The following is a 16,568-nucleotide window of genomic DNA, read 5'->3' as shown; positions in this document are numbered from 1 at the left end:
TACACCAAAGCTCTGGTCCGTGTTTGTTTGTACTACTGTGTCTGTACCTATTGTGTATACTCTGCATACTGCCTAACTCTTCTTGAGGGAAGTGTGACTGCTCAGCCACAGCTACCAAGTGAATCTGTGTGGTACCGACTGCTACCAAGTGGGTTTACTGCCAAACACCTGTAGTCCTAAATCTTTTGCAGTGGTCCCTAAGGGAACTGCACAGGTTTCTGCCTAACAGGAGCAATATAAAGCAACACACAAATACACCTCAAAAATACACACTCTTCGTTTCTAAATCAGCAAATACCCCTTTGGGATGGCATACAAGCACTACCTACACCTTCAAGTGACTTCAATAGCTAGGGTGCTGTTGATATGAATATATCTCTGTTGCATTTAGAATATGTTTGGGAGTATGTTAAAGGGAAGAGTTCAGAATAATGTTGGGGAGAATTCTCAAAAATGTGCTAATTCCCTTCACCTTAGAGACCCCCAGCAACTTTGCTGGATTTTGAGGACTTGATTTTTTTTACCTGGATAGTGTGTGAGCCTTTTGTCCCACTCCTGTATTTTGATGTATGTTTTACTGTTCATGGAGTCTTTAAGATAACTCCACAGGCATCTTTTCATGTGTGTTACACAGCACCCTCAGTGCAGTGACACAGGGATGTCTTTTAGACTTCCCAAAGGTTTAAATACCTTCTCTGGGATAATCTACTGTTTCCCAGAGAAGAACAAGTTACTTACCAACTGGTAACGTTCTTTTGATTGGATGTTCCTCCAACGTATTCCTCATCTTCAATGTATTCCATTCAGCTTTAGCTGCTTTGGAAAAATTACCTCGGCAGAGGGCGCCGTGCGATGTCGAGTCGATGGTTCCTCAAAGGACTCTGTCAAGGGGGACGTCATCGGGTGTATAAGTAGCACGCGCGGCGCCCATTGGCCTCAGTACTGTTTTTCCCACCTTCTTTATGGAGTTCTCATTGTGTAGACTGTGCCGGCAGACAGGTATTTGCCTTGCGAGAGTTAGAGTGGCAATTAGACGGAAAAATCTACAGAGGGGTAGGTTGGGAGGGCGATGAGGAATAAGTTGGAGGAACATCCAATCGAAAGAACGTTACCAGTTGGTAAGTAACTTGTTCTTCGAGTGGATTGTGTCCTCCAACGTATTCCTCATCTTAGATGGACTCCCAAAGCAGTATGGACAATTTTTCTCTGGAGGAGGGGTTCGATTTTTTTGATACCCCTATATGGCTGAATATAATAATGCTTTTTCAAAATGTTATGGCCTGGATGCTTCCCAGTCTAAGGAGCAGAATTTTGGTAAAGTATGCAGAGAGGACCAACTTGCTACTTCACAAATGGACCTTATAAGAACACCTCTTTGTAGGGCCGTCGAAGAGGTGATGCCTCTGGTGGAATGAGCCCTTAAACCTTCTGGTGGGTCTTTTTGTGCTAATCTGTAGCATTCTGAAATACAAAGCACAATCCAGTGTGATATTGTTTGTTTTGTCACTGACTGACGCAATCTTTTTCCTTTGTCACCAATAAACAGTTGATTGTCCACTATAAGGTTAGAAAACCTAGAAATGGAAAAGCTTAAAGGTCTTTTCGGAACCAACCTGTGTAACCCTTCTTCCTCCTTACTAGGATGAGGTGGAGAATAAAATGCAGGTAAAACAATTCTCTGACTTAAATGGAAATCGGATACCACTTTTGGCAAAAATGAGGGTTTAACCTTCAACACAACTCTGTCCTTATGGAACACAGTATAGGGTGGCCCAGAACACCGTGCCTGCAATTAGCTCACTCTTCTTGCAGATGTTAAAGCAACTAGGAAATCAGTTTTCCATGTCAGTATTCTTAATGGACAAGTGTGCAAAGGCTCAAAAGGAGCACACTAAGAATTTTAGTACCAGATTGAGATCCCAAATTGGGACTTGAAATGGATAAGGAAGAAACACATTAGTGAGTCCTTTTAAGAATTGCACCATAAGAGGAATTTTGAAATGGGAGCATTCTTCCGACGAGCGCTTGAAGATGGAAAGCGCTGCAAGATGACCTTTAATGGTTCCAACATTTAGACCTCTATGTGCTAGGGTCAGGAGGAAGGTGTCATGATCTCTGCTTCCAAAAGGCCAGGACTTACCCAACTCCCTTGGAAGCAGACCCATAACCCAGGTTCTGAGTGCCAGCCAGTCCCAATTGGGACCTTTTGGACCATGTCCTGGTGCCAGTGGCGCCAGGCTCATAAATATGCCCAGTCCCAGCGCTGCAAGCGCCGGGCTCATAATGCTTGGGTGGACTTACCTGCAGCAGACCATGCTGCTTACTTACCTGCCAGTTGAACCCCTGATCCTCTTCTGTTTGGGACTACTTTTCCTGTTGGGTGGGGCAGGAGCCACTCCCTAGGTTCAGAACACTGGAACTCTTCTGGAAAGCAGGAACTCTTTTCTTACCTAGGCGTGGCTGTGGAAGGAGACACCTAAGCACTACAGGAGGCTATTTAAACCACACCCGATGGATGAATCTTGCTTTGTGTTATTCTGCATCCTCTGCAGCAGAACGCTCATCGTGTCTTCTGCATCTGATCCTGGGCCTAAAGGAAAAAGGCTTACCATCCTGAATCCAGTCTTCAGCAACATCTATAAAGACAAGAAAGAACAGGTTAGCACTACGGTCTTCAGTGACAGCGCATCTCTTACCTGGTCCATCGGCTGTCATCAACGCCTCGCGCAGCATTCCTGCATCTGAAAGACAAAAGCTTACCAACTCTTCGCACGCTCCGGAGGCCTTCGGCGCTGCATTCAGCATCTGTAAGACAAAAGAAGGTGCGTTTAAAGACATTGGGTAACGTTAAATACTCACGTGCCATTATTCCATCCACGCCGAACTCAGTGGGCATTCCGGCATCCTTCAGCAGCTCCGAACTGGTACCTGCAAAATAAAAGGACAGTTAGTGCGCATCGTAAAGCAAGCAACAAGCGCTTACTTACGCGCTTCCAGGCGCTTCTATTCCGCATACGGGTCCATCCTCAACTCACTTCAGCCAGTCAACCGCCATCGCCGGAACCCTGCAAAATAAGAGACAGCATTACAAAAGACTTTAAGACATTTGAAATATTCGGAACTCACCGTTCGTGAAGTAAACGACGGACAGCAGTCCTCTGAAGTCAAGAGGCCTGCACTACCTATCCAGTGAAGAAACTGGTTACAGCACCCTGCCCCGAGGCAGATGGAGAGCTCGGCGTTCACTTACCTAAGGTGAGAGCGTTAACCTTTGGGGTTCTACAGGAGAGGAGAAAAGGAAAGAGATAGGGACACCCCAATAACCCCAGTTCATTAATCCCATATTTTCTATCTGCAGACATCTTACTCTTCGAGTCAGGCATACAGTGCACAGAGGTCCAGCCCAAAGAGCCAACCGGGTGGTGCACATCACTTTTGAAGATACGGTAGTCGCCCAGTCAAGACCGGCGCCTCTGCGAGAATCAGGTGAGCGTTACAGAAGGACAGTACTTCCGGAATAGAACATAGAAAAGGATCGACATTCTTTTCTCTGCACCAGTTGCAAAACATTTTCCAACGGCAACGGTATAGAGACTTTGTTGCTGGCCTTCTTGCCAAAAGCAACACCTCCATGTCGTCATCTGGAAGGTTCCAATCCTTGTATCTCAGCCTTTCAGATACCAAGCGTGAAGGTTGAGCGTTTTGACCTCTTGATGGAGAACCTGACCCTCCATTTGAGAGAAAAGGTTCTCTTTGAGGAAGACATACTGGAGGACAGATGGACATGTCTAGAAGGTCCTGGTACCACGTTCTCCTGGCCCAATCCGGGGCAATTAGGATCACGTGGTTTCCGAAGCGTCTCAGTCTCCCGATGACCTGAGGAATGGCGGGAATTGGAGGTAACGCATACAATAGTGGGAAATTCAACTGCACCACAAACGCTTCCCCCAGGGCTCCTCTCGGGGGGAAATTCCCTTGAGCAATACCTTTTGCACTTCCGGTTCATTCCGGTCGCAAATGGGTCCACTTGAGGGGTTACCCAAAGGGCGAAGATCTCTTGAATGACTTCCTGAGCCAGTTCCCATTCGTGGGACACCGTGCTCTGCCTGCTCAGAGCATCTGCAGTCATATGCTCTTCCCCGGCTAGGTGAACTGCCGTTAGAGAGATTCCTTCTTGGATTGCCCAATACCAGTGCTGCATTGCCTCTCTGCACAGAGGTAGTGACCCTACACCTCCTCTTTTGTTTATTTGTTTAGATAATGCATGGCCACTGTGTTGTCCGTCATTATCAGGACATTCCCCCCCCCCCCCGCCCGAAAGATGGCAGGAAAGCTTTCAGCGCTAGTCTGATTGCTCTCAGCTCCAGAAGGTTGATGTGTAGTTTGGACTCCGATGGAGACCAACGACCATTGATTGTCAGATCGTTGGCATGAGCTCCTCACCCCTTGAGTGAGGCGTCGGTCACTACTGTGATCTCCGGCCATGGTTGCCAAAAAAGTTCTCCCTTCAGGATATTCTCTGAACAAGTCCACCATAGAAGGTCTTGACGAATCTTGTTCGGAATTTGGAGAAGATCCGTCATTCGACCCGACAACTGGGACCACAGTCTTAAGAGCCCATTGAAGGGATCTCATTCTCAGATGTGCCTCTGGCACCAGAAAGATGCAGAATGCATGAGGCCGGGTAACCTTAAGAAGTAGTAGGCCTGAAGATTTTGGGCATTTTGGAATTTGGAAACCATCTGAAGAAGGTCTTGGGCCCTCGACCTGGGAGGTGAGCTCTTTCCCAGGGATGGGTCTAAAACTCTCCTATATATTGGAGCCGTTGAGGTGTCATTTGCGACTTCTTGAAATTGAGGGAGAAGCCCAGTCTGTGGAGAAAGTGGCAGGTGACTTTCAGGTGATCTAGTGCCTGTTCGGCAGAATGTCCACTGATCAGCCAATCGTCCAGGTAGGGGTAGACGTGAATTCCCTCCCCTCTCCTGAGGTACGCTGCCACTACTACCATCAGTTTGGTGAAGACCTTTGGGGCGGAGGTCAATCCGAATGGCAGGACTCAAAACGGATAGTGTGAGTCGCCAACTACGAACCTCAGGTATTTTCTGTGCTTGAGATTAATCGGCACATGAAAAAAAGCATCCTGGAGGTCCAATGACACCAACCATTCCTGGAGTTGAAGGGCCTGAAGGATCTGAGAAAGGGTAACCATCTTGAACTTGTCCTTCCAGAGGAACTTGTTCAAGTTTCTTAAGTCCAGGATGGGTCTCATTCCTCCGTCCTTTTTGGGGGATCAAAAAATATGGGGAGTACCATCCCTTGTTCCTCTCCGCTGCAGGTACCGGTTCTATAGCACCTTTCTCCAGCAGGGTTAAAACTTCCTGCTGTAGGAGCAGGTCTGAAAACTTCAAAGGGTGTCTCCTTGGTGGATTGCTTTGAGGTTGTGTTAGAAAAGGAAGGCAGTAACCTTGGGCTATTATTTCTAGAGCCCAAACATCAGAAGTAATGGCTCGCCATTCTTGCAGATGCTGTGACAGCCTGCCTCCTACAGGTGTCTTGTGATGCAAGTCCTCAAAGTGGTTTTGAGGCGGTTGCTGCAGCCGCTGATGGCAGAGAGGCTGTAGATGGCTTTGCACGTTTTCCTCGGCCACCGCAAGTGGCCTTTCTCTGGCCTCTTTGACTGGCCATTTCTCTCGCCTTTCCATAGGAGTAGTAAAGATAGGATCATCCCCTCCAAGATTGACCTGGTGCACGAAAAGGCTGAGGTTGCCTGATGGCAACTCCCAAAGACTTGGCAGCAGCTTTTGAGGTCTGCAACCTCTCAAGGCTTTCGTCAGCCTTGCTGCCAAAAAGGTGAGGCCCGTCAAAGGACATGTTCAGGAGACTGTTCTGCACGTCTGGTGCGAAACCAGACTTCCGTAACCATGCAAATCTGCGCATTACCGTGCTGGTGCCCATGGACCTGCTCACACTATCTACAGTGTCCAATCCAGATTCAAGGGATTCCTGCATAGCCTCCTTTCCATCTCTAACGATGGCAAGGAATCCTTCCCTTTCATCCCCTTCTGGTATGTGCTCCGCCGCCATCACAATGCACTCCCACAGAGTGTACGAAAACTTTGCCAAGGCACATGTGGAGTTGGCTGATTTTAACAACATACTCCCAGCAGAAAATACCTTCCTTGCCCAGCCATCCACACGCTTATCGTCCCTGTCCGGAGGGATAGAAGGGTATGCCAGTTTGTTAGAAGCTGTGGACGCTTGAATGACCAAACTCTCGGGAGTGGGATGTTTAGACAGATACCCGGGGTCGCTACTGGCAGGGCGGTATTTTGAAGTAAGGGATTTATTCACTGGCGGAATAGAATCCAGAGTCTCCCAATTTTTGGCCACCCAATTTTGCAAGGCTACGTGAAAAGGTAGTATTGGGTCTTCAGTAGGACCATGATCCAATATGTCTGTTAGATCATCTTGGATGAATTGGGCTGGGGGTCTGGCCCATCCTAAATCTATTACCTTGGTCATTAGCTGACGGACTGGCATGTTCTCCTGGTTCCGGTCTATCAAAGTCATTTTCAGGAGATGTATCAATACCACTCGCATTGTGCAGTGATACAACCAAATCCCACATCCTGCTTTCTTCTGAAATCAGGCATTCTGGGACATTTGGGGTGTCATATTCTAGCCCATTCTGCTCATCAGATTTTTCCTGTTCCTCAAAAATTGAGGTCAGGGACTTGAAAAACTCCTTCCTAGGAAGAGGTTTGAAATCTTTTTCTGGGAGAGGTGGAGGAGGACTAATGGGTCCTGAAGGCATTACAGGTCTTATAGCCTTCTCTTTGCCTTTTTCTGGCTGATTCTGCCGAACTGGAGGATTCGGCGCCGATGACGGCGGTATAATACCCGGCTTCGACGGCGCCGGATTCGAGGGCGTTGAGGCGCTCTTCAAGGACTTGCCCTTCGAGGTGTGTTCAGTCTCGGATGACGTCGGTGACCTCGAGCGGTCGACTCTAGCGGCATTTCTCTCTCGGCGTCCTGGAAGGTTCTCTATCCTTCCTCTTTCGATCACCCAGGCTCGAGGGCGCGCAAGTGTCGGGCGATGACGCACCCAGCCAGCTTCCGAAGAAGGCACAGACCGAGGCTTTGCTTTCTCGAACACCTCCATCATTTTGACCCTGAATGCTTCCCATTCTTCGGATGATGAATGTTTAGGACATTTCATCCTTTTTGGAGATTCGTCCGAAGACAAGGTGTAGGGGGACCTGTGGCGTCTCGTTTCTTCTATTTTTTTGTTGAAGACGACGAGCGATGGGAATCGCTTCGCGATCTAGACCGACGTGTGGAAATGTCAATTTTATCTGTTAATCAGTTCATAACAATATTGCTTGAAGGAGACAATCTGCTAGGGGCCAATTACAAACACCATTCAAAGGATTAGACCTCCTTGCTTTAACACACAAAGCTAAAACATTAGGCCTCACTTTAGAGGTGCCTGCTTAAAACTGCACAATGCATAAAACTTGCTTACGCTTGCTGGAATTCAAGATAAACAGCATGACCTCTCACCGAGATATGCGTGTTGAAAGTACATCAGCTCATCCCAGATGTGAGAAAATTCCGCTGACATTAATGATAAATTTACAGTAAACAATTTTATTAATACAACGAGACTGGCAGAAACACTTATTTTCTGCTGCTCTTAACCTTTGTACACAGTAAACATTTGCGCTGCTCGCTTTCCTTCCTGATTTTACAAATAGCATTTGCTTTCCGTAACATTGGATGTGATGTATTATGACAAACGACTGCCTTTTTACTCTCTGCATATACCGTTCTGACCCAATTCTGGGAAATCATCACAGAAGTGACGGAGGGGTGATTGATCTGCCACAAGATGTCTAGGCACGTATAGTGTGGGAGTGATGTCTGGTATCTAGCTATATAAACATGATCATTCTGTTTTAAAAATGGTCAGCAACTGAGGAATGCAATGACTTATGTTTTTTTCTCCATCATTGTAATCTTTGTTTGCTCACCCACTATAGTGTTATTTGTAATAAATGCTTGCAATTGAGAAAAACCTGTTTCGGAATCTGTATGTATCTGATGTAAACGTGGTTATCCGATTTATATTTAAGACTGGGCGAACCACAAATATATCCATTGTAAATTCCCTGTTTTACAGATGCCTTTCGCGTCGAGGAGATTTCTCCTCACGGGACCTCGACTCGACACTCGAGGCTTTACGGTCGGATTTACGACCTACCTGTAGTTTTCCCCTCCTCTCTCACAAGGCTTTCCCCGTCATCGCCCGACACTTCGTACAGGCCTCCATGTCGTGGCCTTCTCCGAGGCACCACAAACACTCTTGGTGCGGGTCTGTAATCGACATTTTTGAACCACACGACTTGCACTTTTTGAAACCCGATCTCGGGGTCGTGGTCGGCGTCGATGACGAGGACATATTCGTTATTTATTATTTCTTCACAGAACTCTAGGCGCGCCAAATCTCCGAAGCAACGTATACTGCAGAAAAACCGAACTGAGGTCAACTGGCGCCGCGCGTGTTACTTATACACCCGATGACGTCACCCTCGACGGAGGCCTTCGAGGGACCATCGACTATGTCGACGCACGGCGCCCTCTGCCGAGAAAATGTTTCCAAAGCAGCTAAAGCTGGATGGAATACATCTAAGATGAGGAATACGTTGGAGGACACAATGCACTCGAATGCAAGGTTAAATTGACTTTACTAGTCTTTTTAAATTCCTAGACCAAGCACACACGTATCTTCCTATAGAGTGCTGAAGGGGTTACCTAGTATCCCCTGTGTCTAAATATTCATGTAGCAGTCAAATGCTATCCTTTCCTATCGAAATGGTTGGTGGCAGTGGTTTACAACGAACTACCCTGATTTTTCCAGACCGCGAACGCCGGTAGCTAAAAATCACAGAAGCCATGTTTTTCAAGATGGCGCCTTCAGCCTCTTTGTTTAAACGGGTCCCAGTCTTCCTTTTTCACCATTTCTTTTTGGAAAGGTCCCTCTAGTGTATCTCTGCGTGCCAAATCAGGTTTGGTCCCTTTGACTGAAGACCGCCTCTGGTGCCCGAGTGTCTGGGGTGGGCAGGAAGTGAGGGAGGTGCTTAGTCTCCTAGGAGACCCAAATGCACTCTGGCGTGATTGGCTGGCTGACTGTCTGGCAAGGGCAGCCACCCTGCTGGGTGAGTGGCAGCTAGGCTGGAATGAATTGGGGGAAAACTGTTTAAAAGGGGAGTGCCTTGGCTTGGAAGGCAGAGTCGACCACTGGAACGAATTAACCGAAGAGGAGCTGGAAGAGGACAGCTGCTGCAACTCCTGGACCATTGGTTTGCCCGGTGACGCCCTGCTGCAGGTCCGAATCGCCATGTTCATCTCGACAGAGAAGCCCTTCAAGGACGACTTCTTCCTTTGAATTGGTGGGACCAATCAACTTGTAAGCCACCTGGATACCATTCTCTGAGCTGGTTGTATTTTCCTCAGAGTGCTGCAGGAAACCGAAAAGCCAGGGAGGACACCATTTTGTGTGCTTGACGACAGCTACCGGAATCGAAGATTTGCCTTTTTGCCAGCTTTGCGACCAGTCCCCCTGCAGGAGTCCCCCAACTTTCTCCCTCTTGTCCTCACGACTGAGGCTCAGGAACAGAGAGATCTGCAGGAAGTCTTCAGCTGCATCTTTTTCTTCAATTTAAGGTACTGTGAAAACCCGACCTAGAGAACTTATCTCTCACTGTGGCAACTTACAGGCCAAGTCAGCTTGTGATCCGACATACAAACCTTTCTATGAACTACTTCTGAGAACTGTGGCAGAGACTTTTCCATTTTAACTACCAGAACCGTTTTACTTATACAAGACTCTAGCCCATTGACTTTGGCCTATCTATTGCAGTGGAACAACTCCTCTGGTGAACTCAAACTATTTGCACCGTTTAAGAGTAACTATTATTCGTTTTATTAACTTATGCCTTTTTGCTCCTACTTCAAATGCTTTGAATGCCATTTTGCTCCTCCTTCAAAGTAGTTTAAATGCCTCAGAACCTGATAGTGTGAAGTACTGTAGTATATTTTTGTGTGATATAGATTGCCTCCTTTTAGTGAATGTTTTCTAACTGTGTAATAAATTAGTGTTTTACCAAGAAACCATGAGTATAAGAGTCTATTTGAATACTTGTGACTGTAGACCTCTGTGTAACCTCATTACAACCTCACATACCCTCTTGAGATAAGCCTGGCTGCTCACCTCGCTACCAAAAACTGTGGTACAGACTTATACCAAAGGTTGGTATTGCTTACACCTGTAGTCAGTTGTGTGTAGTGGTCCCAGAAGCTACTGCATACAAACTGTGCCTAACAATACCTGTATTTACTGATTTCATCATACAGCTCTTCAGCTTGTTACTCCTCTTAAGATAAGCCTGACTGCTCAGTAACACTACCAACTTGTGTAGTACAGGCCTATATTAAAAGGTGGGTTACCTAAAACCAACCGAAGTCTTGTGTTGGACTGCACTAATTCTTACCAAACACTGGCAACCTTGCCTGCAACTGGTCCTTGTTGTGCTTGGACTGGTGCGGCCAACCAGCCAAGATATCTCGCATTCCTGCAGCTATGAGACTTCAGAAGTGACCCTGGACCACATGGTGGACTGAGCATCTCTGAATTTCCACTTCGTAATTCAGTAGTCGCTAGCTCGCCTTCCTGCCAAGTTTCAGCTCCCCAGCATAAAGGGTTCCTGTCATGAAAGACAGGCTTTGTTCCCAACTGGTTAAGGCACCTGATGTCACCAGTGTGGTGACAGTCACTGCAATCAGCTCCCCTCTGTCTTAGTGTCCTGAAGAGACCTGTGTCGGTGCCTGCTGCATTTCTTTGTCGAAAAGGGTTGCACTCAGCTCCTGGACCCAACCAGATTCTTCCTTGCACCCAGTGTCCCTTGGCATCATCTACTCGGGTCAACAGCGGAAAAACCTACTGCAAGAGACTCCCAGTCGATCCAGCGAGTCATTTGGGAAAACCAGAACGAGGGTAGTGAGCAATCACAATAGTTACAGCCACCCCAGTATCCCCTATAATTACCCTTAGAGAAAACATTTTTTATCACTTTCTTTTGCTTTTTGAAAGTTTGTATTCAAAGCAAATCTAAAAGCTAGAAAAAAGATGCCTTTCTTAACTGAAAAAGCCTTGCGACGACGTCTTGAACATTTTTAACCACAAGAAAATGTCCAAACTTTGCTCCCTCTCCTAAAGGAACTTTGTAACTTTTGGGCACAAGGCCCCATTCAACTTAGTTACGGATTGGACTCAAAGTCAGGGCTTCTATTCCTGTATTTACCTTCCATTCAGTTGTATAAGTAATTTGTATTCATTTCTATAAACAAAGGTGACTGTACATATGTTTTACAATTGGAGTTGTGTGAGAAGGAACAAGTTACTTACCTGTAACTGTTCTTTAGCATGGGTCTGGCATGGATTCACATGCTCATGAATATTCCCAGTCAGGCTGGGAATCCTCAGTAAAGAAACAAATCAGTTTCATTTCTCAACGGTCTTTCTCCTAATAACCAATCACTGCACTCTGGGTCATACTGCCCCTAGCCAATGACTCTCCTCTACCTAAGCCCCTCCTCTGGCAGCCATCGTCGGATTTGGCAGCACGTAAAGTGGCAGTAAGACCAAGTGAAGAGCCGCAGAGGGGTAGGCAGGAGAGGTTTGCATGTGAATCCATGACAGACCCATGCTGGAGAACAACAGTTCGAGGTAAGTAACTTGTTCCTTCTCCAGCATGGGGGTCTGGCATGGATTCACATGCTCATGAATAAAGAATACATAGCAGTACACACATGTACAACCACAGGAGATGGCAAAGGCTCAACGGAAGCATCTCTCGCCTCCTCACCAGGCTCACCTTCAAGTGAACATGTTGCGCAGTACTGCTTAGTCGACTCTGGATTTCTCCCTGGAGTACTTGTTGACGCAGTAGAATCTCGTGAAGGTGTGCTTCAACCTCCACGTAGCAGCAGTGAGATGTCCAGCAGGGGCACACCAGACAGGAACGCTGTAGTTGCAGCAATTGCTTTTTTTTTTTCTTCTTTTTTTCTTCTCTTTGTAAATTGCATTGTTTTCGTATGTTTTTCATGTTGTATGTACTTATTAAATTGACACATTTTCTTGTTACAAACTAACAATTAAAGCAAGTTTTATAATTTTTTTATGCCAATGTACTTTTTCCCCCCTTTTTTTTGCTCATAAAGGTTACTTTGACTGGTGAATTTGATTTAATCTATTGTTTAGGCTACCAGGAGAATAATACTGTTAGCTCCACAAATGATATTTTTTGACTTTGTATGTTCAGGAACACCCTTGTGTTTATAGATGTCTGTTTGCTCCATTTGAGTTCCTGTACGTTTTGGAGTCCCTCTTTTGTTTATAATATATAGTGGACGCATCTGTAGCCTGCACTGCCGGATGAGGTATATGCATGACGACATGTCGAGGAGCAAATTTATAGATCTCTCACTTGCGATCTTCAGGTCCAACAGCCGTTGTACCTTGCCCAAGATGGCCGCTATCCTCTCCTCCGACAGACAGGCACGACACTGTCGAGTTGGGATCCCAGAAACAGCGCGTTCTGCGATGGAATTAAGCAGGACTTTGCATAGTTCACCGAGAACTCCAGCTCTGTTAGCAGGCACACGGTCCTCGCCGTGTGGTCGACGGCAATCTCCTTCAAGCTGGCCCAAATGAGCCAGTCGTCCAGGTAAGGGTAGACCTGAATCTCTTGTAGTCGCAGCTGCGCCGCCACCAGCGGCAGGCACTTGGTGAAGACCCTTGGCGCAGATTTAAACCTGAAGGAAAGGGCCTTGAATTGGTGGTGCTTCCCTTGCACCACGAAACGCAGGAACTTGCAGTGTCCTTTTTGAGGGGGTGCTAGGGAAAATTCTCCTTCTATGGCTAATTTCCCTTACCGAGTGGGTGCCTCAGCAGCTTTGCTGGATTTCTGGGGTTTATTTTTTCCACTTGGTAAGAGTGTGAACCTTGTTCCCACTCTTACAGTGTATTTTTGTGTGTTGTACTTTTTGTGCTCATGGGCTATGGAGTCTCACCAACTCCCTAGGCATCATCTTTTTATTTGTTTGTTACACAGCACCTTCAGTGCAGTAACACAGGGTTGTCTTTTAGACTTCCCAATGACTATTTTTCTGGGGCTGACTACTGTCCCCCCGAAACATGTAAAGTTGCCATTAACTTTATATAGTCACATTTACCACAGATCCAGTACACCCCATCTTACATGGAGTATTGGAAAGGGTTAACTACTATCCCTTTTTATATGTGCCTCTTGAAGCATTGTTTCGCTCCCTTAACATTAAGAATTGGCTGGAGGCAGTGGTATCTATCCTAACTTTTCTAACGCGGTTATATTATATAACGTGGTAATGTTTTAGGCTAATATAGTAGCCTCGAACATGAAACCCGCTTGACCATATTGGTTTTAATTTGGCTCCGGTTGGGTGTCGTCGCCATTTCTTCTCCTTTGTTCACCCTCGTTTGGCGGGCTTCTCTAGAGAAGCCCTCCTTTTGGCACCTAGGTGTCTAGGTGGGCTGAATGTGAGGGAGGGGTGTAGTCACCCCCTGCACAGGGTCTCCTTGGAGACCAAAGTCACACTTTTTATTGATTGGCTGAGGTGGTTGTTCGGGCTGGACAACCCCTCTGCTGAGTGATTGACAGCCAGGCTGTGTGAATGGGAGATTTTGGCATAAAGGGCAGGACTCTTGGGCTGAAAGTCAGTCTCGCCACTAGAACTGCAAAGAACTGAAGAGAAGCAGAGAAGACTGCTGCTGCAACCCGGAGTCCCGGTGAAGCCCTGCTGCAGTCCTGAGCCATCTACCCATCAACGACAAGAGAAGATCCAGTCTGGAGTCTTCTTCCCTTGAGACTGGTGGGATCAACCAGCTCACCTTTTCTTCAGCCAGAGAATCCTCTCCTGGGTCGAAATCACTGCACAGTGCTGTAGTGGTCCGGATAGCCATCAGAAGAGCCTCCTGATTTAGAGGAGCACAACTTTTATTCATCGTTGCTTTTGCTGCTGCTGGCCTCATCCCTGGGTAGTGCAGATTGCTCCAGACGTCGTCCTTGTCCCCAGGACTGAAGCGGCAGGAACTGCGAGTCTGCAGGAACTACCAGGAACAACTGCCGTGGCACCAGCTTTTCTTCAGCGGAATAAGGTACTGTGCACATTTGGTAGTTCTCTCCATCCGACCTTAAGGAATTGGGGTGAACCCTTTCCCTCCACAAAGGCTTGTCCTCCTTTCTCCCTTCTTATAACTTTTGCTTCCCTTTGACAATATCCAAGTACTCCTGGCATCATCAATCTCGAACTGTTCGTAACGTGTGATCCTCGACAACTGAGCATCTGCTCCAGTGACACTGGCGCAGGCCTATTGACTTATCTACATCTGTGAACAAATCCTCCGATTCTATTGACTTGACAAAAGTATTGCCTATGATTTTATCCACTTTTCCCTTGTTTGAATTCTAAAGTACAAAATGTGTTTTAACTTAGTGTGCATTTCTACTTGTGGGTACGTGTTAGCTTTGCAACACCGGTCTGTCAAATCCTAATGTACTTTCCTTGAATTTGCTTGAACAAGTGGAATTGGTTGTGTGTAGTGTATTTACAGTGTGGTTTTGATGTAATAGAAGAAGTGTTTCATGAACAGATGGTTTAAAAATAAATGTACTTATATTTTTTTACCAGAAACCTTGAGTCAGTGTTTGCTTGAGTCATAGTAATTGTAGTCCTTTGTGTAATCTCTACTACTGTTCATTTGCTCTTGAGATAAGTCTGGCTGCTCAGCCACTGCTACCACTTTTTCTGTGTAATACAGGCTTGTACCAAAGGTGAAATTAGGACTACAAGTGGCAGTACAATATTTTGTAGTGGTCCCTAAGGGTACTGCACAGGATTCTGCTTAACAATGGGGATGTGGTAGTATGTATCCTCTAAGTCCAACGACGACAGGAAGTCCCCTTCTTCCAGCTGTCCGAGCACATGCTGAAAAGTAACCATCCAGAATTTTTGGGACTTGATGTGTTTGTTCAGTCGACGAAGAATGGGCCTCCAGCCCCTGGTCTTCTTTCTGATGAGAAAGTACCTTGGAGTACACTGCGGACCCCCGGAGCCTCTTCGGGCTGAGCTCCATCGCACCTTTCCTTAGCATGGCCCGCACCTCCAGCAACAGTTGAGGGATGTGGTTTTCCTGCCGGGGCACTTTGGTATTTAGGGACACTTCTGTTGAAATTCCAGTGAGTGTCCGTGGGCGAGAGCGTCCAGCACCCAACAGTCGGTGGAGATGGACTTCCACATGCTGACTAAGTTAGCCAGCCGACCTTCCATCGAGGTGCACAGGTGGGGGCCCAGAGTCCACGGCCGGTTCAATCCTGTTTGGCCGTCCTGGGGGCCCTGGCGACGCCACATCGTCCTCTGAAGGTCTTGGATTGGCCCCTGTTGGTCTCGTGGGTCGAAGAGCAGGCGGGTTGGCAGTAAGAAGAGGAACCCCCGACGAACCCCTTGGAGGATCCTTGGGACTTGCTGCCTAAGGTCCCAAAGGACGGCTTCTGTTGCTGAAGAGTGCCCAGAGTATGCGCCGTCTATGGCTTGCAGAGACTCATCCAAAGCCTTCCCGAACAAATTGTCCCAGTCGAAGGGCATGTTCAGCACCTTCGACTGACCGTCTTGCAGAAAATTGGTGGTCTTGAGCCAGCCATGACGGCGAAGGCAAACTCTGTTGCCCATCTGGCGGAACCCCGCGTCAGCGATGTCCGTGGCCACCGTGATGGCGTGGTCCGACGCCACCTCGCCTTCCTGCAGAATTTCCAACGCTTCCGACCTCTTGTCGTCGGGAAGGAAGTCCAGGATGGGAGCGATCTTAAAAAACAACTCTGTCGTAATGAGCCACAATGGCGAGGGCTTCAGCTGCCTTGATTGTAGTTGCTGCCGAATAGATGACCCGTCGTCCCATGGCATCTGACTTCTTGCCCTCGATGTCCGGTGGAGTCGCCGCTGCTGAGGCCGAACCACCCGAGGACTTAGTCCTGGCCGCCGCGGACACTACAGAATACAGGGATGGTTGGGCCCATAAGCACTTCGTGGCACCCTGTACTTCTCCAGGCGATCCCTTTTCGCTAGGGCCGTGGAAGGGTTCTTCAAGAGCGCCAACCCCTCATCCCGAATGTCATCCAGGAGTGGGACCTCTTTGTCTCTCTACGCTGATATAAGATCCCCCTCCTCCTCCCCCATAGCGAGCTGAAAAAGTTCTGACGCTCTGGAGATCAAGTAGAACGAGCCAATCTTGTCCGGCGGCAAAGATCTGGGCAGCGGTGACAGGTGGTCCCCTAAACCGCCGCGGTCCGTGCCCGTCTTCGCTGTATCCGGATCTGTCTCATCCCTAGCAGGGGGGGAGGGGAGAGTTAGGGGTTGGGGGGCGAAGGTTGGCGAGGAGGTGGAGGGTGAACCCTCTTGGCTGGGGGATCCCC

The 16,568-nt window shown here is 47.5% G+C and overlaps 1 protein-coding gene across 8 annotated transcripts in view; it reads right to left on the bottom strand.

Moving 5' to 3' along the window:
- The window catches only part of TRIP12 (thyroid hormone receptor interactor 12), a 2,051,777-nt gene that overhangs the window by 1,348,425 nt on the left and 686,784 nt on the right, over nucleotides 1-16,568 (bottom strand). The gene's annotated exons all lie outside the window — the stretch shown is intronic.

The sequence above is a fragment of the Ambystoma mexicanum genome, chromosome 10 (genome assembly GCF_040938575.1).
Source record: "Ambystoma mexicanum isolate Mex_15411 chromosome 10, UKY_AmexF1_1, whole genome shotgun sequence".
NCBI lineage: Eukaryota > Metazoa > Chordata > Amphibia > Caudata > Ambystomatidae > Ambystoma > Ambystoma mexicanum.
Note: the sequence above shows the minus strand (reverse complement) of the source record. Positions and strands in the feature narration are given on the sequence as shown.